This window comes from Hyperolius riggenbachi, chromosome 1, assembly GCF_040937935.1.
Source record: "Hyperolius riggenbachi isolate aHypRig1 chromosome 1, aHypRig1.pri, whole genome shotgun sequence".
In the NCBI taxonomy this organism is placed as follows: domain Eukaryota; kingdom Metazoa; phylum Chordata; class Amphibia; order Anura; family Hyperoliidae; genus Hyperolius; species Hyperolius riggenbachi.
Genome location: NC_090646.1, coordinates 265,932,143 through 265,944,465, shown reverse-complemented (window position 1 = coordinate 265,944,465; position 12,323 = coordinate 265,932,143). Strand labels below are relative to the sequence as shown.

The 12,323-nt window shown below is 43.2% G+C and overlaps 1 protein-coding gene across 5 annotated transcripts in view; it reads right to left on the bottom strand.

Moving 5' to 3' along the window:
* The window catches only part of WDFY3 (WD repeat and FYVE domain containing 3), a 352,404-nt gene extending 341,795 nt beyond the window's left edge, over positions 1-10,609 (bottom strand). For 4 of the 5 annotated variants that reach the window (XM_068233509.1, XM_068233512.1, XM_068233511.1 and 1 more), the window contains exon 1: positions 6,115-6,619. The gene's annotated coding sequence lies outside the window, so the exon portion shown is untranslated. Of the gene's footprint in view, positions 1-6,114; positions 6,620-10,527 lie in introns of those variants that run through there. The other variant, XM_068233510.1, reaches the window with a different exon arrangement.
* Positions 10,610-12,323: the final 1,714 nt, after the last annotated feature.

The window sequence follows — 12,323 nt, the reverse complement described above, 5'->3', positions numbered from 1 at the left end:
TTCAAAAAAAATGTAGAAGAAAAAAAAAATTGCACCAAAACAGCAGAACGAGAACAACATCATCAGAAATCCCATCATGCTTTGCACAGCATCAGGGGGAAAAAAAGCCAGGGCAGTTTTCTTCTGTGCAGCTAAAAATGAGGCTTGTATAAGAGAAACAAAGTTCTGATGCTGTGAAACTGTTAAAGAGACACAAAGCCTTTTCAGTGCTGCTGAGTTGATTTTTAGTCCGGAGGTTCACTTTAACGTTTTTGTACCTCTGCCCATCTGATCTAGTTGCTGAACCTCTGCCTGAATATCTACTACTCTTTTGCCTACTGATTCTGTACTGTATCTGCCTCTCAGTTGCTGAACCTAGCTTGTCTGACCTCTCTACTCACCAGTGGGCCCTTGCCACTGGTGAGGTGCTTTTCTGATAGTACCCACCAGCTCCTCTGGTGAGGTCTCATTAACCTCCTTGCCGGTCTAAAAAATCCGGCAAGGAGGCAGCGCCGCACTTTTTTTTTTTTTTTTTTTTAAATTCATGTAGCGAGCCCAGGGCTCGCTACATGATAGCTGCTGAGCGGCGGCATCCCCCCACCCACTCCGATCGCCTTCGGCGATCAGAGTATGCAGGTAATCCCGTTGAGAACGGGATTTCCTGAAGGGCTTCCCCGGTCGCTATGGCGACCGGGCGGGATGACGTCACCGATGTCGTGACGCCAGAGGGAATCCCGATCCGCCCCTTAGCGCTGCCTGGCACTGATTGGCCAGGCTGTGCATGGGTTCCCGGGGGGTGGCGGGGGGACAGCTCGGCGCGGCGGGTAGCGGCGATCGCGTACTACACGCAGCTAGCAAAGTGCTAGCTGCGTGTAGGAGAAAAAAAAAAATTATGCAAATCGGCCCAGCGGGGACCTGACAAATCCTCCTGCGCAGGTTACCCCGAACTGAGTTCGGGAAAACCAGCAAGGAGGTTAAACTGATCATTTACTGTTGCACCAAGCACATCTCACTCTGTGTTCCTGTTAGCTATACTTGCATTATTGGTGATTCTGCAGATCACCACATAATCAGACGTCTGTGTTGCTACACCAAAACATTGTTACAATCGTTACACTCCTCCAAACTGACAGCTGCATACCAACTTTAGTTTTTCTCCAAGTGCTATCAAAAGCAATTGCTCCTAGATTTGACACAGCAGCTCCTGAAATTACATTAAATTTGTCCACCACAGCTCTTTCTCTGCTGCCTTGTAATTTTTTCTAACTCTAACCTATTACCCAAACTACCGAGAACGCGAGCCACAAATGTGTTACAATTTAACTGCAAAACAATGCGTTAATGAACAGCAATTCCTGTGAACTCTAAACTCAATCTGCAGCATTCAGGGCTCACTAGGAACAACTGCCTAGCCCAACCATTGCATACGATACCACAGCCACCATTCACATGTCATTTACCTGGTGGTACAAAACATGATGCAGCCACAGAAAGAAGTGCAATAGTAAAAGGCCAGAAAACTGCTAGATGAATGCCATCTAAGACTTACATATGCAGCAATTTCTTACTGCAACCCAAACACCTGAGTGTACTGTCCCGACAGTCCCACTGAGCATCACGACAATCTCCAACTGGTAAAGCAAGCACCAAGCTGATGATATGATTGAGCCTTCAAGGCACTTCAGCACGGCTAAGTAAGATCCCATTATACTTTACTAGTGCTGTGCTACCTCCATGGCATCTCATGTAATTAGGCCCCAGCAGCCAGGGCTTCCAGCTACATTGCTGTTCTAACTTCTGAACGTTAACAGCATGCTATCCATGTTTAAAAACCACATATGCAATATACACATTCACATTCTGCTGCTATATAATAAAAAAAAAAAAAAAAAAAAAAAAAAAAAAGCTGTCCTACAGCAGTAGGTCATGGATAAATGCATTGTTTGAGGCCCAGATGAGACACAGCCTATAAAATGCTCCTCCAGTACCTTCGGGTATGTATCTATACAGTGTGAAAACATAACATGCGAAACACTGCTAGTTGGAGAAAAAAATACGGTAAATAATTGCCATCTGAGTCAAATGACAAAACATAAGACTAATACACACTCTAGTGGAAACTTTAATGGGATATAAAAATATATATATGTTAAAAAAAAAAAAAAAAAATTTATATATATATATATATATATATATATATATATATATATATATATATATATATATATATATATATATATATATATATATATATATATATATATATATATATATATATATATATATATATATATATATATATATATATATATATATTTATTTTCACTTTTATACACCAGTTCTCTAGCAGCCCTGCTGGTCTAGAAATAGTGTCTGGTATAGCTTAAAAGGAAATAAATATGGCAGCCTCCATAAACGGTACCTCTCACTTCATGTTCCCTTTAAAAAGGAAGGGGGGCGGATGGGGGGGGGGGAGAAACATCCCCCAAGGTAACAATGTGTGCATAGATTTGCATCAACTCCAAAATGTTACAGACTGGACCAATCTAATAAGTAACTGAATTTCATTGGTCCAGTTCCAAGCAGCCCACATACACATGAAATCTGCACAAATGAAAGATGTGTATGTGTGTGTTCTTTACAAGCAGGTAGACGGAACATTACTACCACTCTATAAAGTACTGACATTGTCAGGAGCATTTTACAGAGTGCATAAAACTATTGACATTCCCCTAAGGCTTGCAACACATTCAACAGTTGTGGTAGATCAGGTAAAAGGATTGACATCGGCAAGATATCAGTCTTAACCTGGGCTATCACCTATAGGCCTAGGGCCCAATAGCAGCGCTTTTCCAAGGGCCAGGGATTTGAAAAAACTATTGTTAATACTATGGAATCACACACATAGCATTACATTAGCACAAGTTTTTCAAATCACAAGTGCTTACGGCAAAGACATACTGTAGAACATATTTAGATCAGTTTGTGGTTTGTTTTTTTCTGAAAAATCGTGGTTTGTTTTTTCTGAAAAATCGTCATCGCAGAAATTTCAATGCAAGTGTGTTTTGAAAAACTAAAACTGATGGAAAAGCGCTCTGCAGTGCGTTTGCGCCCTTTGAGAAGCTCTGCTCTGGGCTCCAGGCCTTAGGTAGATTAGACAACATTTCAGCAGAAATACTGCCCCCACCCCATATTGGGCTGTCTATCAATAGTAGATTCATATTTCTATGAAAAAATTATCTTTGATGGTCTCAAATTTTTAACAGAGTAGAGGTTTTCATTCTATTTATTAAAAACATCCGACAGTGTAAGGCTACTTAGTAGAGCTCGCAATTGAATCTGTACCATACGTCCCTACCATAGTCTGAGGCCATTTTGGGGAGGAAGCCAGTTATATTACCGATCTGTTTTGGGGATATTGGGTATGGAGAAAAACATACAAACTCGAATAAGGGTCCTACACAAAAACGCTTCAAGGGTTGAGCCCCCATGCTGCACACAGACATTCAGCCACTCTCTTCAGTTTGGTTTCCTTCCCAAAACTCTCCCCCCCCCCCCCCCCCCCCCCCCCCCCCCCCAGAAACCATTTTCTGCCACCTAGTATGGTAAAGAAAGGTTCCCTAATAGGCAGGTTTTGTTATTCCTGATCCTTGAAAATATACAGATGAAAAACCGCCACATGAAGTGCTCCTGGCTGGCTTCTCAGCACAAATGTTGAAACAGACTTGTGGGGACGCCTGCTAAAAACGCATCTCAAACACTGTCATTATTTCCAGATTTGTGGAAGTGAAGTGGTCATTGTAAATGTCCCCTCCTAGCACAAATCACTCCTACCACCACTCACCATACAGGGATTACCACGTTTGTAAACACTGCTGTGACTAATCTCTGTGAAAACGTGAGCGATTAGTGCCAGCGGTTAATACATAAGGTGGTGACTGAACAAAACCAGGTATCTTAAAAAACTGTAAAGCATTGAGAAATGAGGACGGGGGGGAGGAGAGGAGGAGGAGATTTTTTAATATCATTTACCAAGAATGTAAGATTTCACATCTGCTTGAATTACCCAATTTCATATAAAACTATACCAACGCAATATTATTTTGCCAAGAAAGTGTGGAGTCAGATTTATCAAGGAAGATGTAAAGAAATCTGCAGCAGTTAAGGAGCAGTGGACCACAGCAACCAACCAGAATCCTTGCTCCCTTTAACAGCCGATTGGTAGCTATAGGCTTTTGCTCCACATTCTTGTGTACTTTGTGGCGAAAAATGTGCCCCATTAAGGGATATACATCAGAAGCACCCCTTGAAGTGCTTTTGCCTTAGAACTATAGCTCTCGGTTTGTATCACACAAGCACTGAGTGTGAATGATGTCATCAGTAACATGCAGAAGACGGAATGTAGGTAGTACAGTACATCTACCCAAGAGAAACATGGCACAGCAAGTTCTGAAAGCAAAACCCACCATGTAAATGTTATGCAGATTGGGCCAACAAAAATTCAAAGGGAGTTATTCTGATTGGTCCAACTTTAAGATGCATATAAGTTACATGAAATTTGAGGAGACATTTGCATCTCATTGATCATCCCGAATGAATTTTAATATCAGGGCCTGGACAAATCTCAATAGCCAGTAGCCTCCGTGGAAAAGTCCATTTTAGTGTGAAATAGTCCTATGGCATTTTGCGGGGTGCTTTCACCAGGAGCAAATTGGCATTGGCCAGTAATTTTACTGACTAAGACTGGCAAGCAATTTCTATTACTAATCACTAATCAGTGCTACCAAAATGCTTGCAGCATTATTTTTTCCCAAAGTCAGACAGTACCAGGCTCACTGAGAACAATAGAGTTTAATGCTTGTAAAAGTACAGATAAATGCCAGGAAAGGCTTGCAGCAGGGACTAGCAGTTCCACATTAAGGAAGCCATAGATGTAGCCTTCAGATTCTTCAAACTGACTGAACAAGCAAACTGGAAACTATTGAGTGACATACAAGTGACTGTTCAACAGCAATCAGATTCAACAAATCTAAAACCTAATGGGCATTGATGGTCCCTGATTCTGGCATTCATTTGCACTTCCTGTAAGTTTTGATTGGCCCTATGGCAAGCTGCATACCTTTTTGCATCTCATTGACTACCTCTGGTAATTGGAAGTAATATAATAAAGAGTTACAGTGTTATGTGCTATTAAACATTCATAACTCAATACTCAGATACATTTATGACCATTTTTATTTACAAGGTCATGCAACATCAGTTATATACTGCCAAGTGCAGCCACCAACACTTTCAGCTTTATATATTCTCAGCAGTCAAAGCAATTCTATAACTGTTGTACACACCTTACACTACATTTTATTGGAAAAAGCTCAGATTTTACAGTATAGCATATCTTGAAACATTCCAGCACCAGCCAGCTTTACTTATTCCTCCCATACCTGGTGGGGAGATCATGATTCTGGTCAGGTGGCAAGCTGCCATCCGTATATGCACTATTACTCCCTAAGCCAACACTGGAAGAACTAGTGATAGAGCATTAAATGACACCCCAGTCAGACTATAGAAGCTAAAGGAGCAAGGCGATCCTGACACAGAGCGTTTTGGGATAACTGGTTGTTAATGTGTGAAATGACATACTCTGCACAATAGCTGGGGAGGTCAAACAAACCCGATTGTGCAACATCAGCCTGTAATCCAAAACAGTGATCCCTTACAACAATGGATAACCATGCACGCACATAAAGCTACAATAATCCTATACATGGTATACCTTGTTCCTTTACACGTTCTTTGACAAATGCCAGCTTGTATTTTTACCTGTTCAAGGTTCACACACAAGCTACACATAGTAATAGGTTGTCTTGTCTGCTCCTGCCTGCTGGTCCCTGTCCACAAACAGTGTCATCCCATCATTCCTGGGTGCAGACACAGGCCACAGAACACCAAGACACCATCAGCACCAAAAATCAATGTTTATTGCTTAGCCTCCCTGAATGCAATGCACTCCCAGGCCTAGGAGGCAGGGACAGCTCCATGATACTGGCATTACCGTGCTATTGTGTTATTAGAACGATGCCGAAGCCAGGCTGGGACACTTGCATGGTAGCCCAGCACAGCAGCACAGCCACTCACCTCGGTGCAGGGTGGCCCGCAACTGCAGGATAAATAACAGGATAGAGCTGGTTATTTTATTCCTCTCCTTGCATTTATTTCCTGCCCTCCTCCTTTAATGCAGTGAAAGGACTGCTCCTCCCGGCATGCTGATGTCAAACGATCCTGTATGTGATAAATCCAAGAAAGGGAGAAGATGACGTCTACGTGTAGAAGTAGTAACAATATAACGAGTCGCTTTCACCCAAATGTCAAGGTGAGGAGAGAAAGGAATGAGGAGGATAAGGCTGTGATCCTGCTGCCACCACCCAGGCTGTGTGTGTGATACCCCCTCCTCCTGTATGTGCCCAGCTGCTATGCCCACACAGCTCTCTGCCTTCCTGCCTCTGTCTTCCTTCCATCAATGCTGACCAGCCAGGCCAGTCCTCCCAGCCCGGAAAGTCAGGAGTTGTTGCTGTTCCCAGCAGCTGCTGGTGGCCATTTTTAATCTTTATTCCTCCTCCCTCTTCCTGACTCACTCGGAGATCTTCCCTCTCCCTCCCTTCCCCCTCTGCTCTGTCTCTTGGTTTGTGTGGTGACAGTGCCTGTCTCCTCTTTTCTTCTGTGTGGCAGCCTGGAGAGAATGGTCAGCTCTTCACACTTCCCTCTTTGCTGCCTGTCTTGTTTCATTACGAGACACAAACACAGATGCGACCAAGGTAGAGGATATAGGAATACAGGGACAAGCACAAAATCACAAAGTGATATTAGCTATATGACTCAACTTTTATTAGGGTTCCTAAAACCAGAGCTGCATGTAATGTTAATAGGCAAAGCTCTATGTCTGCTGCCTGCTGATGAATTGGTGCTGAACTGCTGTGTACACTGGGTAGTTAGTTGGTGGATAAACAGATAGGATACGGTGTAGATGTGCTGCTCATGGAATAGGGGGTATATAACTTTTCAACTACTCACAACAACCCACCATCCTGTACATTTGTAGTATTGCTTGCACAATGCCACACAACGCCAAACATGCTTCAACACCTCACTGGCAGCTTCAAGGGTAAAGGTGGCCACTAACGATCCAATTTTACCAAAAGATCAACCTTCCGATCTGATAATTGCAATCGGAAGGAAACTGTCAAAAATCATTGATCGGGCCCATAAATGGAATAAAAATGATAACCAATTCGAACATATCAGAATTGAACCAGAAAACAGATCGATGATCTGATTGTGTGTTCTTGATTGGTACCATCAACCGTTTTTAATCTAATCTGATTTGAAGGTAAATTTGGATCATTAGTGGCAGGGACGGAACTAGAAACCACTGGGCCCCACTTCTAAACTTTGGATGCCCCCCCCCCCCACCAAACTTTAAACCTGCAGAGAAGAGAAAGCTTTTTCGCTCCTCAAGCATCACTACAGGACACAGAACTTGGGAAGGGGTAGAAAGGCTGGGGGTAGAAAAGAGCTGTACACAAGAGCCTGCTAAACACTGTAGTGGGATGTGTGTGTCGCAAGCACCCTCTGGTGAAAAAGCTACAGGAGACAAAAGCGGGAGCCCAAAAGTGTAGTATGTCAAAAACAAATTGGGATAGTAGAAAGTAAGACAATACTCACAAAGGTGGGTTGCAGGGGGGCAACCGACCACAGGAAGCAGGTGGGACAACAAACCCGACTCTAGTCGGGGTGGTCACTGGGAACCTGGATGCGGTCACTCTCCTTGGTAAAAGAAAGGGGACAAAAGTCCACCGTGGTAGAAACCACGTGTGTTCTGTCTCCACCCCTCAAACGTGAGGTAAGGGGGTGTGTTAGCACAATAAAGGTATAAGAGGCGCCCTGGTGTAGTATAAAAGCATCTAAAAACAGTTTAAAACGAAAAATAAATTTGAGGTAGCTTACCTTAATGACAAAAAATCTTTGTAATGAAAAAGGTTTTTATTACCAGCATAGGCAACGCGTTTCGCGGGTCAGAGCCCGCTTCCTCAGTCCAATAACAGCGCCAGACTAACTGGAAGATTCAGTAAAGGGAGCCTCCCTTTGCTGAATCTTCCAGTTAGTCTGGCACTGATATTGGCCTGAGGAAGCGGGCTCTGACCCGCGAAACGCGTTGCCTGTGCTGCTAATAAAAACCTTTGTCATTACAAAGATTTTTTCGTTATTGAGGTAAGCTACCTCAAATTTATTTTTTGTTTTAAACTGTTTTTAGATGCATTTATACTACACCAGGGCGCCTCTTATACCCTTATTCTGCTAAACACTGAATAGGGATTGTCTACAAATCTTTGTCTGCAAAACTTTGTATGATTCCTTATCAGTGGCTGAGCAGATGCAGTCATTAGAACAATTGTGCAGAGAGCAGAAAGCTTTTTCTCTCCTTGCCCTTAGTTGTCAGTCTCTCAGGACAGGGAAAAGAAACTTCTCTCCCCATGGGACCCCTTAGGCTTCTGGGCCCCCCTGCGGCTGCATCCCTTGCAGAATCTATTGTTACGCCTCTGATTAGTGGGTACCTTCCCCATTTGTGCATTGCTGATCCCGTTTTCAGCAATGCACAGTTATGCGACCCGCAGGGACATCAGAAGTGCATAGACTACACTGTCTTGTGTTTCCATCCATGAGTTGTGATTCAGCGCATAAACACGACACATGGTTGCAGACAACTTTATGCAAACGCAGTGCATTTCCGTTCATTATAAATGAATGGGATCACAACCGTATTGAGTACAATCGCATAGTAATGTATAGCACCGCACATGCCTGAACTCACGTCATCATGTAGTGTAACGTGTAAAAGTAATTGCTAATAAAACCCACACAATGTGCAAAACAGACAGTCCTATACACAGCTGGAGCTGCAAAAGAACTTGTATAGCTATATTGCCATTGTAAAGATAGCCATACACATTGATTATTCTCAGCAGATTCGATCATCCTGAATCTGCCATAAATCTATCTCCCAACAAGCCTGATTAAGGACTCTTTTTCCATGGGCAGTTGAACTGTGTGCTCAGCAAGCAGTTGCCAGGCAGCAGTGAGCAGTTACCAAGCAGCAGTGAGCAGTTAGTTTGAGCGGCATTTCACTGCCTATCAACTGTTCGTGGAAAAGTGGCCTGATTTTGACTGAAAATCAGATCAGACAGGATGGACAATCTACATCAATTGGGAGTGAAGCAGGAGCAGCAGTGGATTGACAGCCCATAGATTTGCTGAGTTGTTTTTTTTTAACACCGCTATGTGAAGGAATCAAACAGGCTACAGGGAAACCCGGTAGCACCGATTTCAGTTCTGGCACATCATCCAATGGAGAGCATCAAAATTGCTTTCGGTCTACATTCCTGGGACAGAAGACCACGGGCATGCAAATGAGGTCCAGCCTGCACACCCCTGTAAGGTTAATTGTGATCTGTGCAGGAGACATAGCCATTTACCCTGTGCCACCATCATAGAAGGAGCCAAAGGGGGGCGGGCAGACCAAAGAAATCAATAAATATACAAGCCAATGAACACTGGCCAGTGGGCAAAAGGTTAAATACAATGACATGTAAGGGGTTCCTGGCACTCAGAGCAGAAATATATAAAATTTAAACATGACATAAACCAAACTGCACCCATATAAAGTTTACAGGAAGGTACATAATAGTGAAAATGCTACATATGTCTATTTACAAATCTAGGAAAAGGCAAAGAAATTACAGTCAACAAAAATAATCTAGTAGAGGGCACATGAGTGGCTGGCCGCAGTATAGCCGCACGCCCGAGGCCCCGATCAGATTACTGACAAGACCGTTGGGATCCCGAGACTTCCCTATTTATGTGATTTTGTACCCCAGCTTTGACTCGCATATTAAGGCCAGACACAGGGGGAAAAGAGGTGACCAAAATATGACAAAACAGAGTTAAAAACCGTAAAAGGAAAAAAAAACGAGGTGGTTTGCCTCAATGAAGACAAATAACAAAATAACAATTTTATCATATGCACTGGCAACTCGTTTCATGGGTACTGGCCCACTTCCTCAGGCCGATTAATGTGCCAAAGGAGAATCTAAGCCAAAAAAAATCTGCCTCTTTCTAGTACCTTTGACGTAAATTGGAAAGGACAATTTCTGTTCTGTCTGCACTCTGCTTCCGAATATGATAAAATTACAATCAGTAGAGACATCAACCCTAATCATTAATGAAATAGGATACATCTTGATGGAAAAATGAAATAATAAAAGTATAAAAAATCTCCCACAGACTCCTTTCAAAAAATAACTTCCTTGCTGTACATTGTCAAAAATGCATGCTGCAAAGGACACATACAGATACAAAAAAAAGTATATCTATGGATACAGGGGATTTGTTAAAAATGTTAAAGTGAACCTCCAGACTAAAAATCTACTCAGCAGAACTGAAAAGGCTTGGTGTTTCTTTAACAGTTTCACAGCATCAGAACTTTGTTTTTCTTACCAAAGCATCATTTTTAGATGCATTTTTTAGCTAAGCTCCACTCATCAAAGAAAACTGCCGGGCGTTTTTTCCGTGATGCTGTGCAAAGCATGATGGGATTTCCTATGTTGCTATTCACGTTGCCTAGCAACTGGGAGGTGTGATCAGTACACAGGACCGTTGGAACTGTGTCTCATGCTCCCTGTCATCTCCTTTTACCCAAAAATATGGCTGCCTTTATGAAATCAAACATTTGCCTGTTCTTTTAAAACGGTGGGTAAGAGAATATATTATCTATCTATCTATCTATCTATCTATCTATCTATCTATCTATCTATCTATTTTAATTAACATAACTAATGTAACTTAATGACAGAATGTTTGTTTAGGATGGAGTTCCTCTTTAATCTTTTGTGACCATACAAGTTGCCAATGCAGCAGAGTGTGGACCTGGCCGTATATAGGTACAGGTTTTGGTTCCTGTTGTGCTTACATTTTAGATATTTCTGCTGTTTAAGTGCAGGAGCACCCTTTTGTCATTGAATTTAGTAATGTGCTCACTTGTACACTTACTTAGGTATTGTAATGATCCGCTCAGCTGAATGCACTGGCAGACAGCTGTTTGACCATTCCTCTAGTCTGTGGGCTGCAGGTCTCTGGAAGAGAGACCTGTCTTTCCATTACAAGTTTCTGGTCTGTTCTGCTGCTGAGGAATTTGCATACACTCGTTATGCAAATCCCCTACCTGCCTCCTTTGATGACTGGCAGTATAAAGAGCTATGTTTCCCAGAGTCCTTTGCTGGTCATAAGGGTTAGTCCGGTGAAACACTCGTGGAGTGTCAGCCTTTCTCTTTGTTTGAAGATTAGCCTAGAGTAATTCCTGGGACTGCACTAGGCAGGTTCCCTAGTGCAGTTAGGATTGCATATCTGTTTTGTTTGTCTGTTGCGATTGTCCTGTCCCAGCGGTGGTCGACAGGAAGTCGTTCTGATCTTTGTTCTTGGAGTATAGCTGGAGCAGCGGTTGCTACCAGCTATCTCCTCTGATCTGTCTTGCCAGGATCGCACTCGCCTTGCGCTAGTGCTGTGGATCCTATCTCTCACTTATTTCTGTTTTCGAGTATCTGTCTTGTCTGCTACGAACGCTTGTGGGAGGCTTGGTGAGGTAACCGTTAAGCAAGCGCTCGCGTCCTCTGTTTCATGTTTGTCTGTCGGCGATTAGTTAGGCGTGCTTGTCTCTGTTGTGCTTAACACGCGGAGACCGCGCATAAACGCGTGCACTGTTGCGAATGAGTGCGGTTTTTGCGTTTAGCTAACGAGTTGTTATTTTCCTTATCTTCTCATTGTATGATTTGCTGTGCCTTTGCTACTCTCGTGCTCTGCCTTGCTGTAGCCTTGTGTCACCTCTGGCAGTCGCCTCTCTCGCGATTGCATTCCTACTTCATATCTGCTGTTGTGTATGCACCGTCACGGGTTGGCGACTAGTTTGGTGCACACACATACAATCTGTCCCTGTGCTCTCTCTCCTTCAGGGCTATCTTGCCCTGCGTTTCTTCCCTTCGTACAATTCCTGTCTGGCGTCTGTGGCAGGGCAGAGGAGCTGTTCCTCTGCACTCCACAGCTCCACCTGTCGACAGGAATTTCCCTCTACAGGTGCATTGTACCTTTTGCTGGGTTCCCTCAAATTACATGCTTGTGGAGGATTTCCGCAGTGTCAGAGCACGTCTTGTGCGCTGATCATGGAGAGAATTCCACAATCGTTACAGGTATGACTGGCCTGTACTTATTTATTGATTTGCTTGGCCCGTCTCCCGTTTTCC